Source organism: Pituophis catenifer, unplaced genomic scaffold (assembly GCF_029215685.1).
Source record: "Pituophis catenifer annectens isolate HBS135680 unplaced genomic scaffold, rPitCat1.0.hap2 SCAF_1, whole genome shotgun sequence".
Lineage (NCBI taxonomy): Eukaryota > Metazoa > Chordata > Lepidosauria > Squamata > Colubridae > Pituophis > Pituophis catenifer.
The window spans coordinates 31351116-31364669 of record NW_027256881.1 but is presented as its reverse complement, the minus strand read 5'-3'; positions in this window follow the sequence as shown (position 1 = coordinate 31364669).

The window sequence follows — 13554 nt, the reverse complement described above, 5'->3', positions numbered from 1 at the left end:
TAGAGCCCTACTCCTAGCCCCCTTCTCTTAGATCAACAATGCATAACAATAATCAGTAAAAGGACAGGTTCAATTGAAGAATGAACATATTATATCTTAAAAGTAACTCAGGGAGTCAGGGCAGCTGTCTTCAAGAATGTACATTAATATTTCATCTAGTCCAGTCTTTCTCAAACTGAGACCAAATGAGACTCTCCAGATGTTTTGAGGCTAAGGCCTGAGAAATCCTAACCAGCATGTGGCAATTATCAACTTGTAGTTGAAGGATATAATTCACTCTTGATTGCATGCCTAGAAGTTTCACAAATACATCCAGCATTGCTTCTAGAGTGTTGCTATCTTTCTCCCCTAAAGTGTTGTTAACCTTTAGCTGAAGATATTAGGAACTGGCCCTATGGTTGCAGGGATGGGTTCTACTTACCTTTACTATCGGTTCGCAACGGGATTGCGTGCACACACTCGCTTCACTCGCGCACACACCTTGCTTCTCTGCATGTGCAGAAGCTTCTGCTCATGTGCAGTTCTCTTCTGATGACGTCAGGGTCAGTGGGCAGAGCCTCCCACCAGTTTTACTACCGGTTCTATAGAACCAGTCTGAACCAGGGGCAACCCACCACTATATGGTTGGAATAACCTCAAGAACTGAACAGGATATATCAGGATGAGACTGAAGGCAAGGTAGAAGGGGACATAAATTAGCACACGGTGGGATAGTATGGTCGCCATGGAAAGAAGTGTGCCTGAACCATCTTTATTGGTGTTTACCAGGCTCCTAGGCCCAAATAATTTTAAATTATTTAAATTTAAAAAATGGAAAAAGCTGTCATGCTGCAAAATAAAGTGCTGATCTCTGATGTTATTATGTTTATTTATGGAAGGTTCCACAGATATTTTCAGAAAAAAATATCATGACAGTCTATTTAGTGTGAAAGAGGGCGTGGCTCCCCCTCGCCAGAAAAAAAGGTGAGTTCTGCAGTGAGGATCTATGTCACTTTGGCTGCCATTTTGTAACATGCAAAAGTCCTTTTGACTGCCATTTTGTGAAAGCACTATTCTTATGTTTTCAAAACCCAAAACGTTGCACTAGTCCCAAATATATAGCCATTTGTGATGTAGCAAAAGCAGTCTTTTTACAAACGAGGGTAACCCAGAAGAACAATTAAATTACTTTGCCTGTTCTTTTCTTTGGTTTGAGTTAAATGGTGGTACTCACATTGAATTTAAGGTTTTGTATAGGTAATTAGTTTAAGACCAAGATAGATTCATGACAGCTTCTATCACTGGGATTAAAAAGATGGCATTTTCTGTGTGTCTTCAAAGGTGTAGAGATTGATGACATATATTCTAATACTCACAGATGCCACTGAGTTCTTGAACTTTGATCAAAATCGTCCCTAAGGCAATGAGCTCTGCTTCACCAGAGGCTACCGGGAACAGAATCCATCCACAACAGCTTGTATTTTCAGTCTATGGACTCTGAAACCAGAAGTTGGTGTTCCTAGGTGAGCTGCTACTTGAGGCAAAGATCTCCTCCCTTTTCTATGTATAGAAGCCATATTAATTGTTAGCTGGATCTTGCTTCAGAGGCTGGTGACAGGTTAGAATTTTTCACCATGGTTGAGGCAGCTGGTTAGTTTGCAGGAGCAAGTAAGAGAGACCAAATCACATAGGCAATTCAAAAGATAATTGACTAATTATTAGATGTAATTATCTAAAGAAATACATTATGCCCAACACAATATGCCCTGGGCCACTAGGGGTTTTCTTTCTTTTCTTTTTCTTCTTTTTGTGTGTGTGTAAAATATAGATGAAATTTTGTAGCTGCAGCATTATAGTAGCTCATAGGGAAGCAGTGATATTCACTCTTTGTTCTCAGCATTTTAATCCAGCAATACAGAAGAAAAGTATAGCTGTCCATCAATAACTTTGGGGAGTAAAACTGGCAATGTAGAAGATAGTTCAGATATATATTGTTGCATTTCTACATTGCATCAAGCATTAATCTTCATGGATTTTAGAAAAGAATACATTTCCTAATATCTTTTAAAATGTGTTAGGAAAAACTTTGCTTGAATTTAATTGAGTGGATAACCCCTGGGCCTATAACTATATCTTCTAGCCTAACCTATTTCAATAAATAGTTGTGAAAGGGGGCAAGAGATTGAGTAGTCATATTGACCAAACTCAATTACTTGGAGAAAGAGTAAGATAAACTTGTAATCAATAAACTATGTGATCAGTTAATGAAAAGAGCAACCAGCCCAGGGGTGAAATGCTCCCAGTTCGGACTGAATCGCCCGATCTGGTAGCAATGGCGGCGGGTGGTTCAGAGAACCAGTAGCAAAAATCCCTGCCCCCCCCCATGCGCAGCTGAGCTGCACGATCATCAGAGGCTTTTTTTTTTACTTTTACTTTCGGCCGAAGAGATTGTAGAAAAAATGCTTTTAAAACGCTCTGATGATCCCAGCTGAGTTGCCTGATCATCAGAGGCATTTTTTTTCTTTTAAAAGCAAAAGAAAATGCTTTTTTTAAAAAACAAAAGCTTCTGACGATCAGGCAACCCAGCTAGGATCGTCAGAGCCCTTTAAAAGCATTTTTTTTTACAACCTCTTTGGCCGAAGAGGTTGTAGAAAAAATGCTTTTAAAAGTAAAAGAAAAAAAAAGTTGGGCACGCCCACCCAGTCACATTACCCCTCCCCCACCAAGCCACGCCCACAGAACTGGTAGTAGCAAATTTTAGATTTCACCACTGAACCAGCCTTCATACTCAACATTCCATTATTGTTTCTCCACAGAGAATCTCTGTATTCAGAGGTATCCTGGATGAAAAATGAAGGAGTCATCATGTGAAAATACTGAAATTTGTTTTCAAGCCAACTAAAAGAAAGACCATGCTTATGTCTTAGGGTAGCTAATCCTGTTTTGGTTTGTGGTGTGGAGAAAGCTTATTTTCTCTCCATCTTTCGATGTGGCCCATTAGCCATCTCAAGCCAAAGAATGAAGCAAAATGCACATTTTAGGAAAAGGATGTGCTTGTAGCTTAAAATAAAAGGGCTTCCATGGCTATTTTCAGGTGATGGCAATAAAAATTAGATATGTAGATATTTGGGGGAAGAGCAAAATGTTTTTTATCTATTTATAGACTACTGTTACTTAGTTATTTCCCCCCCCCAATATATTTATATTCACCATTTTAGTTTCCTTCCAAGATATACAGACTTGTTTGCTTTCTTGTTTGTTTGTTTATTTATGTATAGTCCTTCATTAGAAATACCAGAGCTTTGTACTTAGTTATTCACAATATGAAACTAAATCGTAATTCAATGAGCATTAATAAAATAGTACAACTCTAAAATGCAGGTTAAAAATTATTTTTTTAAAAAAGTTATAAGCAATTCTTGGGGATTAATTATTCCATGCCCAATGAATAGAGGTGTCTCATCCGTAAAGGTAATTGGATATATCTCACAGAAGCAGGTACCAACACTGGGATGATTGATTGATTGAATGATTGATTGATTGATTGATTGACTTTGGGCCATCAAGTCATTTTCGACTTCTAGTGACAATATAGATAGATTGTCTTCATGATGATGATCTATCCTTAACTTCTTCTTTCAAGTCTCCCAACAGTGCACTCATTACTGTTGGAACGAAATTCATCCATCTTGCTGCTAATCATCTTCCTTTTCCTTCCACCTTTCCCAGCATTAGAGGATTTTTTTTCTTTTTAAAAAAAAATGCTTTTTATTTGAGATGTTTTTTCAAAATAAAAACAATACAAATTAAATAAAAAAGAGAATAATAAAAAGTAAGAATGATAAGCAAATAGAAAAAAATATAAAAGAAAGAACAGAAAAAAGGAAGGAAAAAAAGAAAGATTTAAAGAAGTGGTTTCTGATATTTAGAACAGTTATAAATGGATTTCTATTTAATCCTCTCTCTCTCTCAAGTTACATTATAGCTCTCTTCTTTTTGTATCCTATCCTTTCCAGTCATCAAATTCACAAATCATGTTCAGTTTTTTTCTCATTTTCAGCAAAAGGTCCATTAAAAAAGTCTTTCCTAACAACTGTAGTTATTTTATTGTCTTCTCTGTAATCAAACAAGTCAATTTTGCCATCTCTGCAAATTCTGCATCTTCATCAACCTTTGCTCTGTTGTGGGTATTTCAGAATCTTGCATTAGAACCCTTTCCAGAGAGCTAGATCTTTGCATAATGTGTCCGATATAAGATAATTTGAACCACGTTATTTGTACCTTGAATGAAAGCTCTGAATTGATTTTTTGATGATGCATTGTTTTGGCTGCCCAAGATGTACTATAAGTCTTCTCCAACACCTCTAAGGTATAATGAAAGTATCAATACTCTTCCTATCTTGCTCCTTTAAAGTTCAGCTTTTGCTTCCATAGAGTGTGACAAGGAATAACATGACTTGATAATTCTTACTCTTGCAATTATAGACACATCACAACACTTGAAGCACTTTCTCATTGGTTTAATGCATGCTTTTGCCTTACAGGGTTAAACTTTACATGTTGGCACCTTCAAAGGCCCTTTGTTCCCTACAGTGTATTTTGAAACATTGTCAGGTCGCTTCCCTATCCTAGAATGTCCTGACATGTGTATTGATTTATTTTCTTGTATGTGACTTGTCCATTCAGAGAAAATAGCAAACAGCTTTTTATTTATCCTGATGCAGTTAAGTGCACTAGCAGCTTGAAATATCTTTCTCATTTACCCTTAGCCCACTCCCCTCACCCCAGCTCTGCAGACATTTTTAACTCAGCATTAGTTGGATATGATTGATTAAGGTGACCAGATTTTAACATTGGTAAAGAGGGACATTGTGGGCGTGGCTTATTTTGTGGGCGTGGCTAGCTGGTCATGTGACTGGGTGGGCATGGCTAGCTGGTCATGTGACCGGGTGGCCATGGCTATGTGTATAGGGTAAGGTGAACAGATTTTAACATTGGTAAGAAGGACACCATTGTGGGCGTGACTTATTGTGTGGGCGTGGCTTGGAGGCCATGTGACTGGGTGGGCGTGGCTAGCTGGTCATGTGACCGGGTGGCCATGGCTATGTGTATAGGGACTACTCAGAGGGCTGAAAAGTCATTTCTGACAGGTCCTCACACTTTTGACTGGTCCTCACACTTATGACCATCCTCACATTTATGCCCGTGCAGTATTCTTAACAACCATGTCACTCATTTCACAACTGCTTCTCTTCACCATGGTGACAAGATAGGGCAAAAACGTAAAATGTGAGGACAGTCGTAAGTTCGAGGACTGGTCAAAAGTGTGAGGACCAGTCAAAAATAACTTTTTCAGCCCTCTGAGTAGTCCATATGCACAAAAGGACTAACCAGAGGGCTGAAAAAATCATTTCTGACAGGTCCTCGCACTTTTGACTGGTCCTCACACTTATGACCATCCTCACATTTATGCCCGTGCAGCATTCTTAACAACCATGTCACTCATTTCACAACTGCTTCTCTTCACCATGATGACAAGATAGGGCAAAAATGTAAAATGTGAGGACAGTCGTAAGTTTGAGGACTGGACAAAAGTGCGAGGATCAATCAAAAATAACTTTTTCAGCCCTCTGAGTAGTCCATATGCACAAAAGGACTAACCAGAGGGCTGAAAAAAGTCATTTCTGACAGGTCCTCGCACTTTTGACTGGTCCTCACACTTATGCCCATCCTCACATTTATGCCCATGCAGCATCCTTAACAACCATGTCACTCATTTCACAACTGCTTCTCTTCACCATGGTGATAAGATAGGGCAAAAAACATAAAATGTGAAGACAGTCGTAAGTTCGATGACTGGTCAAAAGTGCGAGGACCAGTCAAAAATAACTTTTTCAGCCCTCTGAGTAGTCCGTATGCATAAAAGGATACAGCAATAGAGAGGGATGAAGGAAGGGAAGGGAAATTAGAGTAGGAGTGAGGGTAAGAGGGGGAGGAAAAGAGGAGAAGGAGAAAGGAAGAGGAAGTAGGGAGGAGAAGAAGAGGGGGGGAAGAGAAAGTAAGGAAAGAAAAGAGAGAGGTGGTAGGTTTGAGGAGAAAGATTGCTGTACAATAAAAAAGATGAAAGGGAAGAAAGCCAACCCCAAACAAATATAAAGATATTAAGATAAAGAATGAATGGTTAAACTTTAAAGAATAAAAGAGAACAAATATGAATAAATAGCAGTAATTAGAAACACACATACAAACATACAATTTATTTTCTTTGAACAGAGTATTTGGCCGGTTCACAAATTTAAACAGTGTTTAGTCACTTCAATTAAATTTACAATTTCTATATTTCCTTTTTGCCATATTTATTCCTCATCTATTTTTTTTTAAAAACCAATATTACCCTTCATCCTCATCTCTAATCTTAATCAAATTCAATTTTTCCCTTCTATTCTATATTATACCCCTTTCCATTGTCATCTATTTTTATATCCATCCTCACATTGTTTAATTATGTAATTATGTAATACAGTTGTTTAATACAAATTCAACATTTTAATATAAATCAATTAGTTATAAAACTATCTTTTTTGTATATTAATCAATATGAACATGAATATTCCAATTATTTCCATGCAATCCAATTTCTTACAAATCAATTAATTATATTTACCAATAATAATAAACCAAATAATTTCCCCCATATATTCCTCTGAACCACAACTTAAACATTTCTGCTTTCAACACAATATACAATTAATAGTATCTCAATTCACTTATTACAATTCCCTAGTTAAATACAGCTTTTTTTTCTTTTGTGTTTTAAAATCTTAAACTCTCCTCCTAAATTTCCCATTGTTTGCAGTTTTTCACCTACCTTTTTTGGGGAGGAAAAATAAAAATAAAAATAAATCTCTCTCTGCCTCATTTTGTCACGTTCCACCAAAGATCCTGGTTTCGGTTTCGTTTCTGCAGCTTAGCTAGGGGAAAAAAAAACTGCTTCAGGAACTCTTTACACTGATTGCCTGTAGGGCGGCCCTTTGAAGCCCCGGGCAAGAGTTTAAACAGTTTTTTTTTCTTCTAGCCATCAGCTGGGGCTCAAGAGGCAGCGGGACTGAGGAGGCAGAATGAAAAATCGGGACTTTTTTGAAACGCCGCGGGACGCGGGACAAATTGCTAAAAAGCGGGACTGTCCCACCAAAAGCGGGACGTCTGGTCACCTTAGATTTGAGAGCTGTATTGATATTACAGAAATATTGGGGTTCAGGTAACTATATGGAACATAACTTCATGATACAGTAGGGGTGTTTTAATCTCCAAATGCATAAATAGTATGCTTCTTTTATTTAGGCAATGAGCTGGAATGACTCAGATATGTAGGAAACAGAAGAATCTAGGGTTTTTGTTTTTTTTAAAAAGAGCTTAATTATGTCTTTAGCTGAGAGAGGAGGACAGTTTGTTCAGAAGTAGGTTGCCCTGTCAAGTAAATAATATGCATTTTGTGAAATTAAGTAATTACGGAGTGTAGAAAAGCGGGTCTCTCAGGTAAGCAATACACACTTTAAGCTTTAATTAAAAAGAAATGGTATTACTTTTTAATTAAAAACATAAAAGGAAATGGATATACTTTTTTTAAAAAAACAAACAAAACCTAAGACGTATTAATGCCAATAATCCTTTTAGTGGCAACTCTAAGAGGTTATGATGCAATAGTAGGATATGCTAGCATCACTTTACTGCCTCTGGAGCATCTGCATGGGAGAGTTATACAACTCCAAATGGTGGCTGTAACTGTGCAATCAAATCTCCACCCCTTTTTAAATATAAAAATTGTGTACTGTATGGGCTAATATGCATGTATTTCTTTGTATTACTTTCCTAAGTAAGCTTGCTGATGGCCAACTGCTAGATGATCGTCTTTACTTCTTTTCAAGAGGCATTGAGGGGGATCAAAGGTTCCCAAAATATTTTTCAAAATTCATAAGAGGTGATGCAAAAGTGGCATTGAATGCTTGGTAGAGGAAACATGAGTAGAAAGAGTTTTGTTCCATGTCTCATAATGTTCAAACAGGGTGATCCAGGAATGATTGAAAGAGTGTGGATTTGATTCCATCAGATGTGATTATGGCAACCAGTACAGATTGGTTTTAAAAGATTGTTAGGAAGCAATAGTGGAAGAGAGTTATTCTCTTATCCATATTGTGAATTTCCCCAGAATGGCTTCTTTGTGAGACAGAATGCTAGATTGGGTGGGACATTAAGTTGATCCACCCATCTTTGTGTCTTTTGCAAATTTGTTAAACATTGCTCCTACCTTTTGACCCTAGTCATTAAAATATTGAATAGCATGGGACCTAGGAATGAATTTAATGTAGTCACATTTTATACTTACTCCAATTGGGCAAGGAACCATTGATCAGAAATTTGAGCAAGAATTTCAGCCTAGTTTTGGGTAAATTGTTACATTTTACAGCCCTTGCTAATCAGTGTGACATGGGATGGTTTGTAAAATGTTTTGCTAAAATCAGTATGTACTACATCCATAGTACTCCTGCAATCTGCCATCAATCTCCCTCCCCTAAAAGTAGAGCAACAAGACTGTAAAAGTAACAAAACCCATACTGACCTGGTCATTACACTATTTTTAAGTTGCTCTAAGATCTTTTCAAATGCAGATGTCAAACTGTCATTCCTTGGATCTTCATTCTTCTTTTTTTTTTGAAGGTAGCTTATCCTCCTCAAATCCCAGGGCACACATTCTCCAGTTTAGCTGATCTATAAAGTTTCAGCCAGGGCTTCAGCAAATTCCATGAATTTCTAGGATGAAATTCATCTGGTTTTGGAATTTAAAACTCACTCTAAATAAGTAACTTACCTGATAGGAGTTTCTCAATCAGAAACTTCAATCCTACTCTTTATTTTTCATCATAGTTTGATGGAGAAGATTATGCCAAAGTAGGAAATGAGAAACTTGGTCTCTTCTTGGTTACCTATTAGCATTTTGTCATCTCCATTGAATAGCTGATATAATATTTTTTTCCCTCTATTTTGAAATAGTCTTTTTTTTAATTTTTATTTTTTTCTCATTTTGAAATTTAGTTTTTCTGACCTTAAAATTTTATTGGCCTAAATTACTTGTCTTCCTTGGTGCCCTGACGCTTTTCCTATTTCCTCTTTGTGTCCAAATTTGTCTCAATTCTTTACTGAGCTTTTGTCTATTTGCGCAGCTACAATGACTCCCTTTAGTAAATCTTTATTAATTAATATCCAGTCAGTGATGGGTGACATTTTCTTCTGTTTCTCTACTCTCTGAAGGAAAATGTTGACAACAATAGTACAAAATAGAAAATTTTCCTGGCAAAATTTGTCTTTCAACTGGATAATTAAAGTCCCCTGTTACTAATGCTTCATGCATCTTTGAAAGATCAGTAATTTGCTTATGAAAAGCATGATCCACCTCTCCAAGAGTATCCAATGTAAACCATAGTGATGACAAAATAATGAGATACGCAGGGTAAGATCACCCATAAACACCACCATGAAATTTGATGCAAATATCTCAATTTTAGCAATGGCATAACAGTACCTTCACCCACTTTTCAACATTCCCCCTCTCTTGCACACACCCATGCTATCTTTAGTTGCAGGCAATGTTTGTTGTGCATTGTAAAGAACCCATCCTAAAGAATAAACAATAGAAACTTCTGTATTGGGTAAATAATAACACATAATGACATGTTGATCAAATGTCTGGGTACCTAAAATAAGAGGCTCCAAGTAACATTATCTTGATTTTTAATAGCAAATCATTTCTCACTGAATTCTGTAAGTTGACTCTTAGAACCTGCTAATACAGCAGATTTGAAATCCAGAAAAAAAAGTGTATTAGAATTCACTTTGCACGATATCTAGATCAGGACCCATTCCATTTAGATACCCAGTTACACCACTACACCAAGTCTGAAAATTAAAATGAGTCACCTATTTTATGTTGTTTTGATTTATGATCTAAAATCAGCAGTCAGATATCCTAGCTCCTACTTAATTTTCAAGATAGATTGATAGATAATAGACAGGCAGACAGATAGAAAGGTAGATATGAGTCAGTGGTGAGTGAACGATGGTGGCAAATCCACTCTTGGTCCCTCATAAAATGAATTAATTTGAGAAAATAAAGCTCAAATAGTAGGTAACAGTTCTTTCACCTTTTTAAAGTGCATGGAATTTTAAACAGAAGGAAAAAAGTCAGAGTCATATTCAAGGACAGCCTGCAGTGCTTGGTCAAGAAGAGCATCCATTTACATATTCTCTAACTCATAAATCTTCTGTATTTTGGCTATGCATACCTGGCACATGACCCTTATTTCACCCCTGGGATTGCATTCTGAGAGACAATAGAAATCATCCCCCCAAAAGGCTTATTATTTCCATCCTCAGTAATATTTCACATATATCCATTACTACATGCCGTCATCAATATATCAAGGTAACATAGTTGCACCTTGGAAAAAATAATAATTGTAATTGACTAATTTGGAGATTTTGGACATTAAGAGAAAAAATAATTTTTATGACTGTCCATAGTGCTTTTTAAAAGTAAAATTTAAGTTAGCTGTTTTCTATTTTATTTATTCATTTTGGAAGGGAGAAGAATCCTATTTGGAATCCTCTGTGTATCTGGTTTGATCTGGCTTTTCGTGAAGCCAGATCACAAAGATGATGAAGACCTAGCTTTTCCGGCAGGCCTGGGGCCGTTGATCTCGCTCTTGAGATCCAGCGAGATCTGGCCATGAATGGTATGAATGAGTTTTAATGTTTTTAATGTTTTTAATTTTTAAATGTTTTTTATTAGGATTTTAAATGTATTGTGAGCTGCCCTGAGTCTTCGGAGTGGGGTGGCATATAAATTGAATTAAATTGAAATCGAAATTGAAAAACTGATCTGTTTTTTGTGCTTTAATTACATTTATGACCATCTGAGTTGCCACCTAGTGGCTAGCTGGACAATAGCAGATTATTTAGGATTCCTAGACAATAGGATCCTAACAGAGTGAATGCCAGAAAGTATTTTATAGAATAAATATTAAGAAAGATGTAAAAAAAGAGAGAAAGATTTACTATTTTCATCTCTTCAGCTTCTCAGGACCCCTTGAGCCAGCCAATGGTTATGCAGCACCTCTTTTCCCTGGGATTTAGATCTATACTGAAGTGGTAGTGAGTATGGATTTTGCCACTTTTTAATGTTATTACTAAGAGTTAGGGAGTAAAAACAGTTATCTATGTAAATGGCTTGGTAGCACATCTTATTAGTGACTGGATCATAACGCCAGGTGTGGAGCCTCTGCCAGAAATTTCTAAGTAAGTTAGGGTGTCTAGCAGGAGATGGTTGTTGACAACTCTGGTCAATTATCTGAGAACCCAGATACAGTATATTATCTCTTGCTAAGAATATTTCTTTTTGAAAAACATTGTTTCTACTATGCAACTATTGCTTCTCCTCTCTTTAGTAGGTGTTAGATTTTGGAGCTTGTGTTGTCCTCTTTATCTTAATTGTTACAAGTAGGAATAAAGATAAAAAGTTCAAAATCAAGAGTGATTTACAATGCAATGATGCTGTTCCCAAACATGATACATAACTTTTTCTAAGCATATGTATAGAGGAATTATTAAGTTTATTTATATAAATAAATTTTATATATTTATTGCTTCAACTGGAAAAAGCGAAAAATAAATCAAAGATGATAAAGAACAAGGTAGGAAAAGTCAAGAAAGAGGCATGGCAGTCATTCCAACAAGGCTCTCTTGTGGCAAGAGAGAATAACATAATCTTGATAGCCCATCCAAGTTTCTCTTACTTTCATCTTATATTAAACAAAGTCAAAGAGTTATTTTGAATTACTTTCTTATGCTTTCCAGCTTCTCAGGGATGTGAGATTTTATGAACGTCCCTCACTTTATACCTTGTTCACTCCTTCCTTGTCCACAAGATCAGCTCTAAATTCTAAGGTTCATTTCTAAGTCACTTGCTTTGTCTTTCGGGTGGAAGATGCAGGGGAATAGAAATAATAGATAAATAAAGAAACAGAGACTCATCCCAATGAACAGGGCAGGTTCAGAATGCCACTGATTTACAATATTAAATACTGTTCAATTTCTATGTAGACAAAAGACTGGAAAAACCAGTTGCACAAATCTCTTACATCTCGGTCTGCCTCAATTTAGTGGTGTCCAGAGGTACTGGATTAAAGCCCCATAATCTCCAAATGACATTGTTCCACAAGTAGATCACGGTTTTGGGAATACATAATATCCATGACACTGACATCCATCCATGACATTCCCTAAACTTTGCTGAAGATTTTATTTATTTATTATTCATTTATTAATTCAATTTGTATGCCGCCCCTCTCCGAAGACTCAAGGTGGCTCACAATGCATTCAAAATCATTATAAAAAACATTCAAAAATTAAAAACATTAAAAACATTAAAACTCATTCACACAATTCATGGCCGGATCTAGCCGGATTGCAAGATGTTACCTAACCTGGTAATGAAACGTTTGGAAACCAACCCACAAGCTTGGAGAACGAACCTTCATCCTCACCCCCTAATCCATGAAATAATGTTTGTCAGGCTTGGAGAAATACGACTTCCCTACTAGAATGGAGAGGGGACTGTCTTTCTTCAACCTAGCCAGGTAAGCCTTTCATATTGGTGATGCTTCCACTATCTTATTTTATTTATTTATTTATTTTATTTTGAATTTGTATACCGCCCTTCTCCCTGAGGACTCAGGGCGGTGAACAGCCAAGTAAAAACATCAAGTACAAATATTAAAATACAGTTAAAATATACATATATAAATTTGGCCCCATTAATTAAAAACAATAAACAAAACACTTAAAAACACTTAAAAAATTAGGCCAGCCCAGCTTGCTGGAAAAGGAAGGTTTTAAGGGCACGGCGGAAGGCACCGAGGTCTTGGATTCTCCTTATCTCTGGAGGCAATTGATTCCAGAGGGTAGGTGCCCCCACAGAGAAGGCCCTCCCCCTGGGGGTCACCAGCCTGCACTGTTTGGCTGATGGCACCCCGAGGAGGCCCTCTCTGTGGGAGCGCACGGGTCGATGGGAGATTGTCGGTGGCAGCAGGCGGTCTCGAAGATAGCTAGGCCCTATGCCATGGAGCACTTTAAAGGTGATAACCAACACCTTGAAGCGCACCCGGAAGACCACTGGGAGCCAGTGCAGCTCGCGCAGGAGCGGTGTTACATGGGAGCGCCAGGCTGCTCCCGTCACTACCCGCGCTGCTGCATTCTGGACCAGTTGGAGCCTCCGGGTGCTCCTCAAGGGGAGCCCCATGTAGAGAGCGTTGCAGTAGTCAAGGCGAGAGGTGACGAGGGCATGAGTGACTGTGCACAGGGAATCCCGATCAAGAAAGGGCCGCAACTGGCGGATCAGGCGAACCTGACAAAAGGTCCCCCTGGTTACAGCCGTCAGATGTTCCTCCAAGGACAGCTGCCTATCCAGGAGGACTCCCAGATTGCGAGCCCTCTCTGTGGGGGCCAACGACTCGCCCCCAATAG